Genomic DNA, 13,371 nt, shown 5'->3' on the forward strand with positions numbered 1-13,371 from the left:
TGATGCTAACCCTAACCCTAACACTATCCTAGGGCTGATGCTAACCCTAACCCTAACCCTAAAATTATCCTAGGGCTGATGCTAACCTTAACGCTAACCCTAACACTACCCTTGAACTGATGCTAACCCTAACCCTAACCCTAACACTATCCTAGGCCTGATGATAACCCTAACCCTAACCCTAACACTATCCTAGGGTTTATGTTAACCCTAACCCTAACACTATCCTAGGGCTGATGCTAACCCTAACCCTAACACTATCCTAGGGCTGATGCTAACCCTAACCCTAACCCTAACACTATCCTAAGTCTGATGCTAACCCTAGCCCTCACACTATCCTAGGCCTGATGATAACCTTAACTTTAACCTTAACACTATCCTAGGGCTGATGCTAACCCTAACCCTAACCCTAACACTATCCTAGAGCTAATGCTAACCCTAACCCTAACACTATCCTAGGCCTGACGATAACCCTAACCCTAACCCTAACACTATCCTAGGGCTGATGCTAACCCTAACCCTAACACTATCCTAGGGCTGATGCTAACCCTAACCCTAACCCTAACACTATCCTAGGGCTGATGATAACACTAACCCTAACCCTAACACTATCCTAGGGCTGATGCTAACCCTAACCCTAACCCTAACACTATCCTAGGGCTGATGCTAACCCTAACACTAACAATATCCTAGGCCTGATGATATCCATAACCCTAAACCTAACACTATCCTAGGGCTGATGCTAACCCTAACCCTAACCCTAACACTATCCTAAGGCTGATTCTAACCGTAACCCTAACACTATCCTACGACTGATGCTAACCCTAACCCTTACCTTAACACTATCCTAGGGCTGATGCTAAACCTAACCATAAACCTAACACTATCCTAGGGCTGATGCTAACCCTATCCCTAACCCTAACACTATCCTAGGGCTGATGCTAACCCTAACCGTAAGCCTAACACTCTCCTAGGGCTGATGCTAACCCTAACCCTAACACTATCCTAGGCCTGATGCTAACCCTAACCCTAACACTATCCTAGGGCTGATGCTAACCCTAACCCTAATCCTAACACTATCCTAGGCCTGATGCTAACCCTATCCCTAACCCTAACACTCTCCTAGGGCTGAGGCTAACCCTAACCCTAACACTATCCTGGGGCTGACGCTAACCCTAACCCTAACCCTAACACTATCCTAGGGTTGATGCTAACCCTAACCCTAACACTATCCTAGGGCTAATGCTAACCCTAACCCTAACCCTAACACTATCCTAGGGCTTATGCTAACCCTAACCCTAACACTATCCTAGGGCTGATGCTAACGCTAACCCTAACCCTAACACTATTCTAGGGCTGATGCTAACCCTAAACCTAACACTATCCTAGGGCTGATGCTAAACCTAACCCTAACACTAACACTATCCTAGGGCTGATGCTAACCCTAACACTAACTCTAACACTATCCAAGGGCTGATGCTAACCCTAACCCTAACAATATCCTAGGCCTGATGATATCCCTAACCCTAAACCTAAGACTATCCTAGGGCTGATGCTAACCCTAACCCTAACCCTAACACTATCCTACGGCTGATTCTAACCGTAACCCTAACACTATCCTAGGCCTGATGCTAACCCTAACACTTACCCTAACACTATCCTAGGGCTGATGCTAACCCTAACCCTAACCCTAACACTATCCTAGGGTTTATGTTAACCCTAACCCTAACACTATCCTAGGGCTGATGCTAACCCTAACCCTAACCCTAACACTATCCTAGGGCGGATGCTAACCCTAACGCTAACCCTAACACTCTCCTAGGGCTGATGCTACCCCTAACCCTAACACTATCCTAGGCCTGACGCTAACCCTAACCCTAACACTATCCTAGGGCTGATGCTAACCCTAACCCTAACACTACCCTAGGCCTCATGCTAACCCTAACCCTAACCCTAATACTATCCTAGAGCTGATGCTAACCCTAACCCTAACACTATCCTAGGGCTGATGATAACCCTAACCCTAACACTAACACTATCCTAAGGTTTATGTTAACCCTAACCCTAACACTATCCTAGGGCTGATGCTAACCCTAACCCTAACCCTAACACTATCCTAGGGCGGATGCTAACCCTAACCCTAACCCTAACACTATCCTAGGGCTGATGCTAACCCTAACACTAACACTATCCTAGGGCTGATGCTAACCCTAACCCTAACCCTAACACTATCCTAGGGCTGATGCTAACCCTAACCCTAACTCTAACACTATCTTAGGGCTGAGGCTAACCCTAACCCAAACACTATCCTACGGCTGATGCTAACCCTAACCCTAACCCTAACACTATCCTAAGGCTGATGCTAACCCTAACACTAACACTATCCTAGGCCTGGTGCTAACCCTAACCCTAACCCTAACACTATCCTAGGGCTGATGCTAACCCTAACCCTAATACTATCCTAGGGCTGATGCTAACCCTAACCCTAACCCTAAAACCATCCTAGGGCTGATGCTAACCCTATCCCTAACCCTAACACTATCCTAAAGCTGATGCTAACCCTAACCCTAAGACTATCCTAGGCCTGATGCTAACCCTAACCCTAACACTTACACTATCCTAGGGCTGAGAATAACCCTAACCCTAACCCTAACACTATCCTAGGTCTGATGCTAACCCTAAAAATAACACTATCCTATGGCTGATGCTAACCCTAACCCTAACCCTAACACTAACCTAGGGCTGATGTTAACCCTAACCCTAACACTATCCTAGGGCTGATGCTAACCCTAACCCTAAGCCTAACACTCTCCTAGGGCTGATGCTAACCCTAACCCTAACACTATCCTAGGCCTGATGCTAACCCTAACCCTAACACTATCCTAGGGCTGATGCTAACCCTAACCCTAATCCTAACACTATCCTAGGCCTGATGCTAACCCTATCCCTAACCCTAACACTCTCCTAGGGCTGAGGCTAACCCTAACCCTAACACTATCCAAGGGATGATGCTAACCCTAACCCTAACCCTAACACTATCCTAGGGCTGATGCTAACACTAACCCTAACACTATCCTACGACTTATGCTAACCCTAACCCTTACCCTAACACTATCCTAGGGCTGATGCTAAACCAAACCATAACCCTAACACTATCCTAGGGCTGATGCTAACCCTATCCCTAACCCTAACACTATCCTAGGGCGGATGCTAACCCTAACCCTAACCCTAACACTATCCTAGGGCTGATGCTAACCCTAACACTAACACTATCCTAGGGCGGATGCTAACCCTAACCCTAACCCTAACACTATCCTAGGGCTGATGCTAACCCTAACACTAACTCTAACACTATCTTAGGGCTGAGGCTAACCCTAAGCCTAACACTATCCTAGGGCTGATGCTAACCCTAACCCTAACACTATCCTAGGCCTGATGATAACCCTAACCCTAACCCTAACACTATCCTAGGGCTGATGCTAACCCAAACCCTAACACTATCCTAGGGCTGATGCTAACCCTAACCCTAACCCTAAAATTATCCTAGGGCTGATGCTAACCCTAACGCTAACCCTAACACTATCCTTGTACTGATGCTAACCCTAACCCTAACCCTAACACTATCCTAGGCCTGATGATAACCCTAACCCTAACCCTAACACTATCCTAGGGCTGATGCTAACCCTAACACTAACACTATCCTAGGGCGGATGCTATCCCTAACCCTAACCCTAACACTATCCTAGGGATGATGCTAACCCTAACACTAACCCTATCCTAGGGCTGATGCTAACCCTAACCCTAGCCCTAACACTATCCTAGGGCTGATGCTAACCCTAACCCTAACTCTAACACTATCTTAGGGCTGAGGCTAACCCTAACCCTAACACTATCCTACGGCTGATGCTAACCCTAACCCTAACCCTAACTCTATCCTAGGGCTGATGCTAACCCTAACCCTAACACTATCCTAGGGCTGATGCTAACCCTAACCCTAACCCTAACACTATCCTAGGGCTGATGGTAACCCTAACCCTAACACTATCCTAGGCCTGATGCTAACCCTAACCCTAACCCTAACACTATCCTAGGGCTGATGCTAACCCTAACCCTAACACTATCCTAGGCCTGATGATAACCCTAACCCTAACCCTAACACTATCCTAGGGCTGATGCTAACCCTAACCCTAACACTATCCTAGGGCTGATGCTAACCCTAACCCTAACCCTAAAATTATCCTAGGGCTGATGCTAACCTTAACGCTAACCCTAACACTACCCTTGAACTGATGCTAACCCTAACCCTAACCCTAACACTATCCTAGGCCTGATGATAACCCTAACCCTAACCCTAACACTATCCTAGGGTTTATGTTAACCCTAACCCTAACACTATCCTAGGGCTGATGCTAACCCTAACCCTAACACTATCCTAGGGCTGATGCTAACCCTAACCCTAACCCTAACACTATCCTAAGTCTGATGCTAACCCTAGCCCTCACACTATCCTAGGCCTGATGATAACCTTAACTTTAACCTTAACACTATCCTAGGGCTGATGCTAACCCTAACCCTAACCCTAACACTATCCTAGAGCTAATGCTAACCCTAACCCTAACACTATCCTAGGCCTGACGATAACCCTAACCCTAACCCTAACACTATCCTAGGGCTGATGCTAACCCTAACCCTAACACTATCCTAGGGCTGATGCTAACCCTAACCCTAACCCTAACACTATCCTAGGGCTGATGATAACACTAACCCTAACCCTAACACTATCCTAGGGCTGATGCTAACCCTAACCCTAACCCTAACACTATCCTAGGGCTGATGCTAACCCTAACACTAACAATATCCTAGGCCTGATGATATCCATAACCCTAAACCTAACACTATCCTAGGGCTGATGCTAACCCTAACCCTAACCCTAACACTATCCTAAGGCTGATTCTAACCGTAACCCTAACACTATCCTACGACTGATGCTAACCCTAACCCTTACCTTAACACTATCCTAGGGCTGATGCTAAACCTAACCATAAACCTAACACTATCCTAGGGCTGATGCTAACCCTATCCCTAACCCTAACACTATCCTAGGGCGGATGCTAACCCTAACCCTAACCCTAACACTATCCTAGGGCTGATGCTAACCCTAACCCTAACACTATCCTAGGCCTGATGATAACCCTAACCCTAACCCTAACACTATCCTAAGGCTGATGCTAACCCTAACACTAACACTATCCTAGGCCTGGTGCTAACCCTAACCCTAACCCTAACACTATCCTAGGGCTGATGCTAACCCTAACCCTAATACTATACTAGGGCTGATGCTAACCCTAACCCTAACCCTAAAACCATCCTAGGGCTGATGCTAACCCTATCCCTAACCCTAACACTATCCTAAAGCTGATGCTAACCCTAACCCTAAGACTATCCTAGGCCTGATGCTAACCCTATCCCTAACACTTACACTATCCTAGGGCTGAGAATAACCCTAACCCTAACCCTAACACTATCCTAGGTCTGATGCTAACCCTAAAAATAACACTATCCTAGGGCTGACGCTAAACCTATCCCTAACCCTAACACTATCCTAGGGCTGATGTTAACCCTAACCCTAACACTATCCTAGGGCTGATGCTAACCCTAACCCTAAGCCTAACACTCTCCTAGGGCTGATGCTAACCCTAACCCTAACACTATCCTAGGCCTGATGCTAACCCTAACCCTAACACTATCCTAGGGCTGATGCTAACCCTAACCCTAATCCTAAAACTATCCTAGGCCTGATGCTAACCCTATCCCTAACCCTAACACTCTCCTAGGGCTGAGGCTAACCCTAACCCTAACACTATCCAAGGGCTGATGCTAACCCTAAACCTAACCCTAACACTATCCTAGGGCTGATGCTAACACTAACCCTAACACTATCCTACGACTTATGCTAACCCTAACCCTTACCCTAACACTATCCTAGGGCTGATGCTAAACCTAACCATAACCCTAACACTATCCTAGGGCTGATGCTAACCCTATCCCTAACCCTAACACTATCCTAGGGCGGATGCTAACCCTAACCCTAACCCTAACACTATCCTAGGGCTGATGCTAACCCTAACACTAACACTATCCTAGGGCGGATGCTAACCCTAACCCTAACCCTAACACTATCCTAGGGCTGATGCTAACCCTAACACTAACTCTAACACTATCTTAGGGCTGAGGCTAACCCTAAGCCTAACACTATCCTAGGGCTGATGCTAACCCTAACCCTAACACTATCCTAGGCCTGATGATAACCCTAACCCTAACCCTAACACTATCCTAGGGCTGATGCTAACCCAAACCCTAACACTATCCTAGGGCTGATGCTAACCCTAACCCTAACCCTAAAATTATCCTAGGGCTGATGCTAACCCTAACGCTAACCCTAACACTATCCTTGTACTGATGCTAACCCTAACCCTAACCCTAACACTATCCTAGGCCTGATGATAACACTAACCCTAACCCTAACACTATCCTAGGGTTTATGTTAACCCTAACCCTAACACTATCCTAGGGCTGATGCTAACCCTAACCCTAACCCTAACACTATCCTAGGGCGGATGCTAACCCTAACCCTAACCCTAACACTATCCTAGGGCTGATGCTAACCCTAACACTAACACTATCCTAGGGCTGATGCTAACCCTAACCCTAACTCTAACACTATCTTAGGGCTGAGGCTAACCCTAACACAAACACTATCCTACGGCTGATGCTAACCCTAACATTAACCCTAACACTATCCTAAGGCTGATGCTAACCCTAACACTAACACTATCCTAGGCCTGGTGCTAACCCTAACCCTAACCCTAACACTATCCTAGGGCTGAAGCTAACCGTAACCCTAATACTATCCTAGGGCTGATGCTAACCCTAACCCTAACCCTAACACAATGCTAGGGCTGATGCTAACCCTATCCCTAACCCTAACACTATCCTAGGGCTGATGCTAACCCTAACCCTAAGACTATCCTAGGCCTGATGCTAACCCTAACCCTAACACTTACACTATCCTAGGGCTGATGCTAACCCTAACCCTAACCCTAACACTATCCTAGAGCTGATGCTAACCCTAACCCTAACCCTAACCCTAACCTTAATACTATCCTAGGGCTGATGCTAACCCTAACCCTAACCCTAACACTATCCTAGGGCTGATGCTAACCCTAACACTAACACTATCCTAGGGCTGATGCTAACCCAAACCCTAACCCTAACACTATCCTAGGGCTGATGCTAACACTAACCCTAAATCTAACACTATCCTAGGGCTGAGGCTAACCCTAACCCTAACACTATCCTACGGCTGATGCTAACCCTAACCCTAACCCTAACACTATCCTAGGGCTGATGCTAACCCTAACCCTAACACTATCCTAGGGCTGATGCTAAACCTAACCCTAACCCTAACACTATCCTAGGGCTGATGCTAACCCTAACGCTAACCCTAACACTATCCTTGAACTGATGCTAACCCTAACCCTAACCCTAACACTATCCTAGGCCTGATGATAACCCTAACCCTAACCCTAACACTATCCTAGGGTTTATGTTATCCCTAACCCTAACACTATCCTAGGGCTGATGCTAACCCTAACCCTAACCCTAACACTATCCTAGGGCGGATGCTAACCCTAACCCTAACCCTAACACTATCCTAGGGCTGATGCTAACCCTAACACTAACACTATCCTAGGGCTGATGCTAACCCTAACCCTAACCCTAACACTATCCTAGGGCTGATGCTAACCCTAACCCTAACTCTAACACTATCTTAGGGCTGAGGCTAACCCTAACCCAAACACTATTCTACGGCTGATGCTAACCCTAACCCTAACCCTGACACTATCCTAAGGCTGATGCTAACCCTAACACTAACACTATCCTACGCCTGGTGCTAACCCTAACCCTAACCCTAACACTATCCTAGGGCTGATGCTAACCCTAACCCTAATACTATCCTAGGGCTGATGCTAACCCTAAACCTAACCCTAACACCATCCTAGGGCTGATGCTAACCCTATCCCTAACCCTAACACTATCCTAGGGCTGATGCTAACCCTAACCCTAAGACTATCCTAGGCCTGATGCTAACCCTAACCCTAACACTTACACTATCCTAGGGCTGATGCTAACCCTAACCCTATCCCTAACACTATCCTAGAGCTGATGCTAACCCTAACCCTAACCCTAACCCTAACCTTAATACTATCCTAGGGCTGATGCTAACCCTAACCCTAACCCTAACACTATCCTAGGGCTGTTGCTAACCCTAACACTAACACTATCCTAGGGCTGATGCTAACCCAAACCCTAACCCTAACACTATCGTAGGGCTGATGCTAACACTAACCCTAAATCTAACACTATCCTAGGGCTGATGCTAACCCTAACCCTAACCCTAACACTATCCTAAGGCTGATGCTAACCCTAACACTAACACTATCCTAGGCCTGGTGCTAACCCTAACCCTAAACCTAACACTATTCTAGGGCTGATGCTAACCCTAACCCTAATAATATCCTAGGGCTGATGCTAACCCTAACCCTTACCCTAACACTATCCTAGGGCTTATGCTAACACTAACCCTAAATCTAACACTATCCTAGGGCGGATGCTAACCCTAACCCTAACCATAACACTATCCTAGAGCTGATGCTAACCCTAACCCTAACACTATCCTAGGCCTGATGATAACCCTAACCCTAACCCTAACACTATCCTAGGGCTGATGCTAACCCTAACCCTAACACTATCCTAGGGCTGATGCTAACCCTAACCCTAACCCTAACCCTAACACTATCCTAGGGCTGATGCTAACCCTAACGCTAACCCTAACACTATCCTTGAACTGATGCTAACCCTAACCCTAACCCTAACACTATCCTAGGCCTGATGATAACGCTAACCCTAACACTAACACTATCCTAGGGTTTATGTTAAACCTAACACTAACACTATCCTAGGGCTGATGCTAACCCTAACCCTAACCCTAACACTATCCTAGGGGGGATGCTAACCCTAACCCTAACCCTAACATTATCCTAGGGCTGATGCTAACCCTAACACTAACACTATCCTAGGGCTGATGCTAACCCTAACCCTAACCCTAACACTATCCTAGGGCTGATGCTAACCCTAACCCTAACTCTAACACTATCTTAGGGCTGAGGGTAACCCTAACCCAAACACTATCCTACGGCTGATGCTAACCCTAACCCTAACCCTAACACTATCCTAAGGCTGATGCTAACCCTAACACTAACACTATCCTAGGCCTGGTGCTAACCCTAACCCTAACCCTAACACTATCCTAGGGCTGATGCTAACCCTAACCCTAATATTATCCTAGGGCTGATGCTAACCCTAACCCTTACCCTAACACCATCCTAGGGCTGATGCTAACCCTATCCCTAACCCTAACACTATCCTAGGGCTGATCCTAACCCTAACCCTAAGACTATCCTAGGCCTGATGCTAACCCTAACCCTAACACTTACACTATCCTAGGGCTGAGGATAACCCTAACCCTAACCCTAACACTATCCTAGCTCTGATGCTAACCCTAAACCTAACACTATCCTAGGGCTGATGCTAACCCTAACCCTAACCCTAACACTATCCTAGGGCTGATGTTAACCCTAACCCTAACACTATCCTAGGGCTGATGCTAACCCTAACCCTAAGCCTAACACTCTCCTAGGGCTGATGCTAACCCTAACCCTAACACTATCCTAGGCCTGATGCTAACCCTAAACCTAACACTATCCTAGGGCTGATGCTAACCCTAACCCTAAACCTAACACTATCCTAGGGCTGATGCTAACCCTAACCCTAACAATAACACTATCCTAGAGCTGATGCTAACCCTAACACTAACAATATCCTAGGCCTGATGATATCCATAACCCTAAACCTAACACTATCCTAGGGCTGATGCTAACCCTAACCCTAACCCTAACACTATCCTAGGGCTGATTCTAACCGTAACCCTAACACTATCCTAGGCCTGATGCTAACCCTAACCCTTACCCTAACACTATACTAGGGCTGATGCTAACCCTAACACTAACACTATCCTAGGGCTGATGCTAACCCTTACCCTAACTCTAACACTATCCTAGAGCTGATGCTAACCCTAACCCTAACACTATCCTAGGCCTGATGATAACCCTAACCCTAACCCTAACACTATCCTAGGGCTGATGCTAACCCTAACCCTAACACTATCCTAGGGCTGATGCTAACCCTAACCCTAACCCTAACACTATCCTAGGGCTAATGCTAACCCTAACGCTAACCCTAACACTATCCTTGAACTGATGCTAACCCTAACCCTAACCCTAACACTATCCTAGGCCTGATGATAACCCTAACCCTAACCCTAACACTATCCTAGGGTTTATGTTAACCCTAACCCTAACACTATCCTAGGGCTGATGCTAATCCTAACCCTAACCCTAAGACTATCCTAGGGCGGATGCTAACCCTAACCCTAACAATAACACTATCCTAGGGCTGATGCTAACCCTAACACTAACACTATCCTAGGGCTGATGCTAACCCTAACTCTAACCCTAACACTATCCTAGGACTGATGCCAACCCTAACCCTAACTCTAACACTATCTTAGGGCTGAGGCTAACCCTAACCCAAACACTATCCTACGGCTGATGCTAACCCTAACCCTAACCCTAACACTATCCTAAGGCTGATGCTAACCCTAACACTAACACTATCCTAGGCCTGGTGCTAACCCTAACCCTAACCCTAACACTATCCTAGGGCTGATGCTAACCCTAACCCTAATACTATCCTAGGGCTGATGCTAACCCTAACCCTAACCCTAACCCCATCCTAGGGCTGATGCTAACCCTATCCCTAACCCTAACACTATCCTAGGGCTGATGCTAACCCTAACCATAAGACTATCCTAGGCCTGATGCTAACCCTAACCCTAACAATTACACTATCCTAGGGCTGAGGATAACCCTAACCCTAACCCTAACACTATCCTAGGGCTGATGTTAACCCTAACGCTAACACTATCCTAGGGCTGATGCTAACCCTAACCGTAAGCCTAACACTCTCCTAGGGCTGATGCTAACCCTAACCCTAACACTATCCTAGGCCTGATGCTAACCCTAACCCTAACACTATCCTAGGGCTGATGCTAACCCTAACCCTAATCCTAACACTATCCTAGGCCTGATGCTAACCCTATCCCTAACCCTAACACTCTCCTAGGGCTGAGGCTAACCCTAACCCTAACACTATCCTGGGGCTGACGCTAACCCTAACCCTAACCCTAACACTATCCTAGGGTTGATGCTAACCCTAACCCTAACACTATCCTAGGGCTAATGCTAACCCTAACCCTAACCCTAACACTATCCTAGGGCTTATGCTAACCCTAACCCTAACACTATCCTAGGGCTGATGCTAACGCTAACCCTAACCCTAACACTATTCTAGGGCTGATGCTAACCCTAAACCTAACACTATCCTAGGGCTGATGCTAAACCTAACCCTAACACTAACACTATCCTAGGGCTGATGCTAACCCTAACACTAACTCTAACACTATCCAAGGGCTGATGCTAACCCTAACCCTAACAATATCCTAGGCCTGATGATATCCCTAACCCTAAACCTAAGACTATCCTAGGGCTGATGCTAACCCTAACCCTAACCCTAACACTATCCTACGGCTGATTCTAACCGTAACCCTAACACTATCCTAGGCCTGATGCTAACCCTAACACTTACCCTAACACTATCCTAGGGCTGATGCTAACCCTAACCCTAACCCTAACACTATCCTAGGGTTTATGTTAACCCTAACCCTAACACTATCCTAGGGCTGATGCTAACCCTAACCCTAACCCTAACACTATCCTAGGGCGGATGCTAACCCTAACGCTAACCCTAACACTATCCTAGGGCTGATGCTAACCCTAACACTAACACTATCCTAGGGCTGATGCTAACCCTAACCCTAAGCCTAACACTCTCCTAGGGCTGATGCTACCCCTAACCCTAACACTATCCTAGGCCTGACGCTAACCCTAACCCTAACACTATCCTAGGGCTGATGCTAACCCTAACCCTAACACTACCCTAGGCCTCATGCTAACCCTAACCCTAACCCTAATACTATCCTAGAGCTGATGCTAACCCTAACCCTAACACTATCCTAGGGCTGATGATAACCCTAACCCTAACACTAACACTATCCTAAGGTTTATGTTAACCCTAACCCTAACACTATCCTAGGGCTGATGCTAACCCTAACCCTAACCCTAACACTATCCTAGGGCGGATGCTAACCCTAACCCTAACCCTAACACTATCCTAGGGCTGATGCTAACCCTAACACTAACACTATCCTAGGGCTGATGCTAACCCTAACCCTAACCCTAACACTATCCTAGGGCTGATGCTAACCCTAACCCTAACTCTAACACTATCTTAGGGCTGAGGCTAACCCTAACCCAAACACTATCCTACGGCTGATGCTAACCCTAACCCTAACCCTAACACTATCCTAAGGCTGATGCTAACCCTAACACTAACACTATCCTAGGCCTGGTGCTAACCCTAACCCTAACCCTAACACTATCCTAGGGCTGATGCTAACCCTAACCCTAATACTATCCTAGGGCTGATGCTAACCCTAACCCTAACCCTAAAACCATCCTAGGGCTGATGCTAACCCTATCCCTAACCCTAACACTATCCTAAAGCTGATGCTAACCCTAAACCTAAGACTATCCTAGGCCTGATGCTAACCCTAACCCTAACACTTACACTATCCTAGGGCTGAGAATAACCCTAACCCTAACCCTAACACTATCCTAGGTCTGATGCTAACCCTAAAAATAACACTATCCTATGGCTGATGCTAACCCTAACCCTAACCCTAACACTAACCTAGGGCTGATGTTAACCCTAACCCTAACACTATCCTAGGGCTGATGCTAACCCTAACCCTAAGCCTAACACTCTCCTAGGGCTGATGCTAACCCTAACCCTAACACTATCCTAGGCCTGATGCTAACCCTAACCCTAACACTATCCTAGGGCTGATGCTAACCCTAACCCTAATCCTAACACTATCCTAGGCCTGATGCTAACCCTATCCCTAACCCTAACACTCTCCTAGGGCTGAGGCTAACCCTAACCCTAACACTATCCAAGGGCTGATGCTAACCCTAACCCTAACCCTAACACTATCCTAGGGCTGATGCTAACACTAACCCTAACACTATCCTACGACTTATGCTAACCCTAACCCTTACCCTAACACTATCC

Source organism: Lemur catta, chromosome 18 (assembly GCF_020740605.2).
Source record: "Lemur catta isolate mLemCat1 chromosome 18, mLemCat1.pri, whole genome shotgun sequence".
Taxonomy (NCBI): Eukaryota; Metazoa; Chordata; class Mammalia; order Primates; family Lemuridae; genus Lemur; species Lemur catta.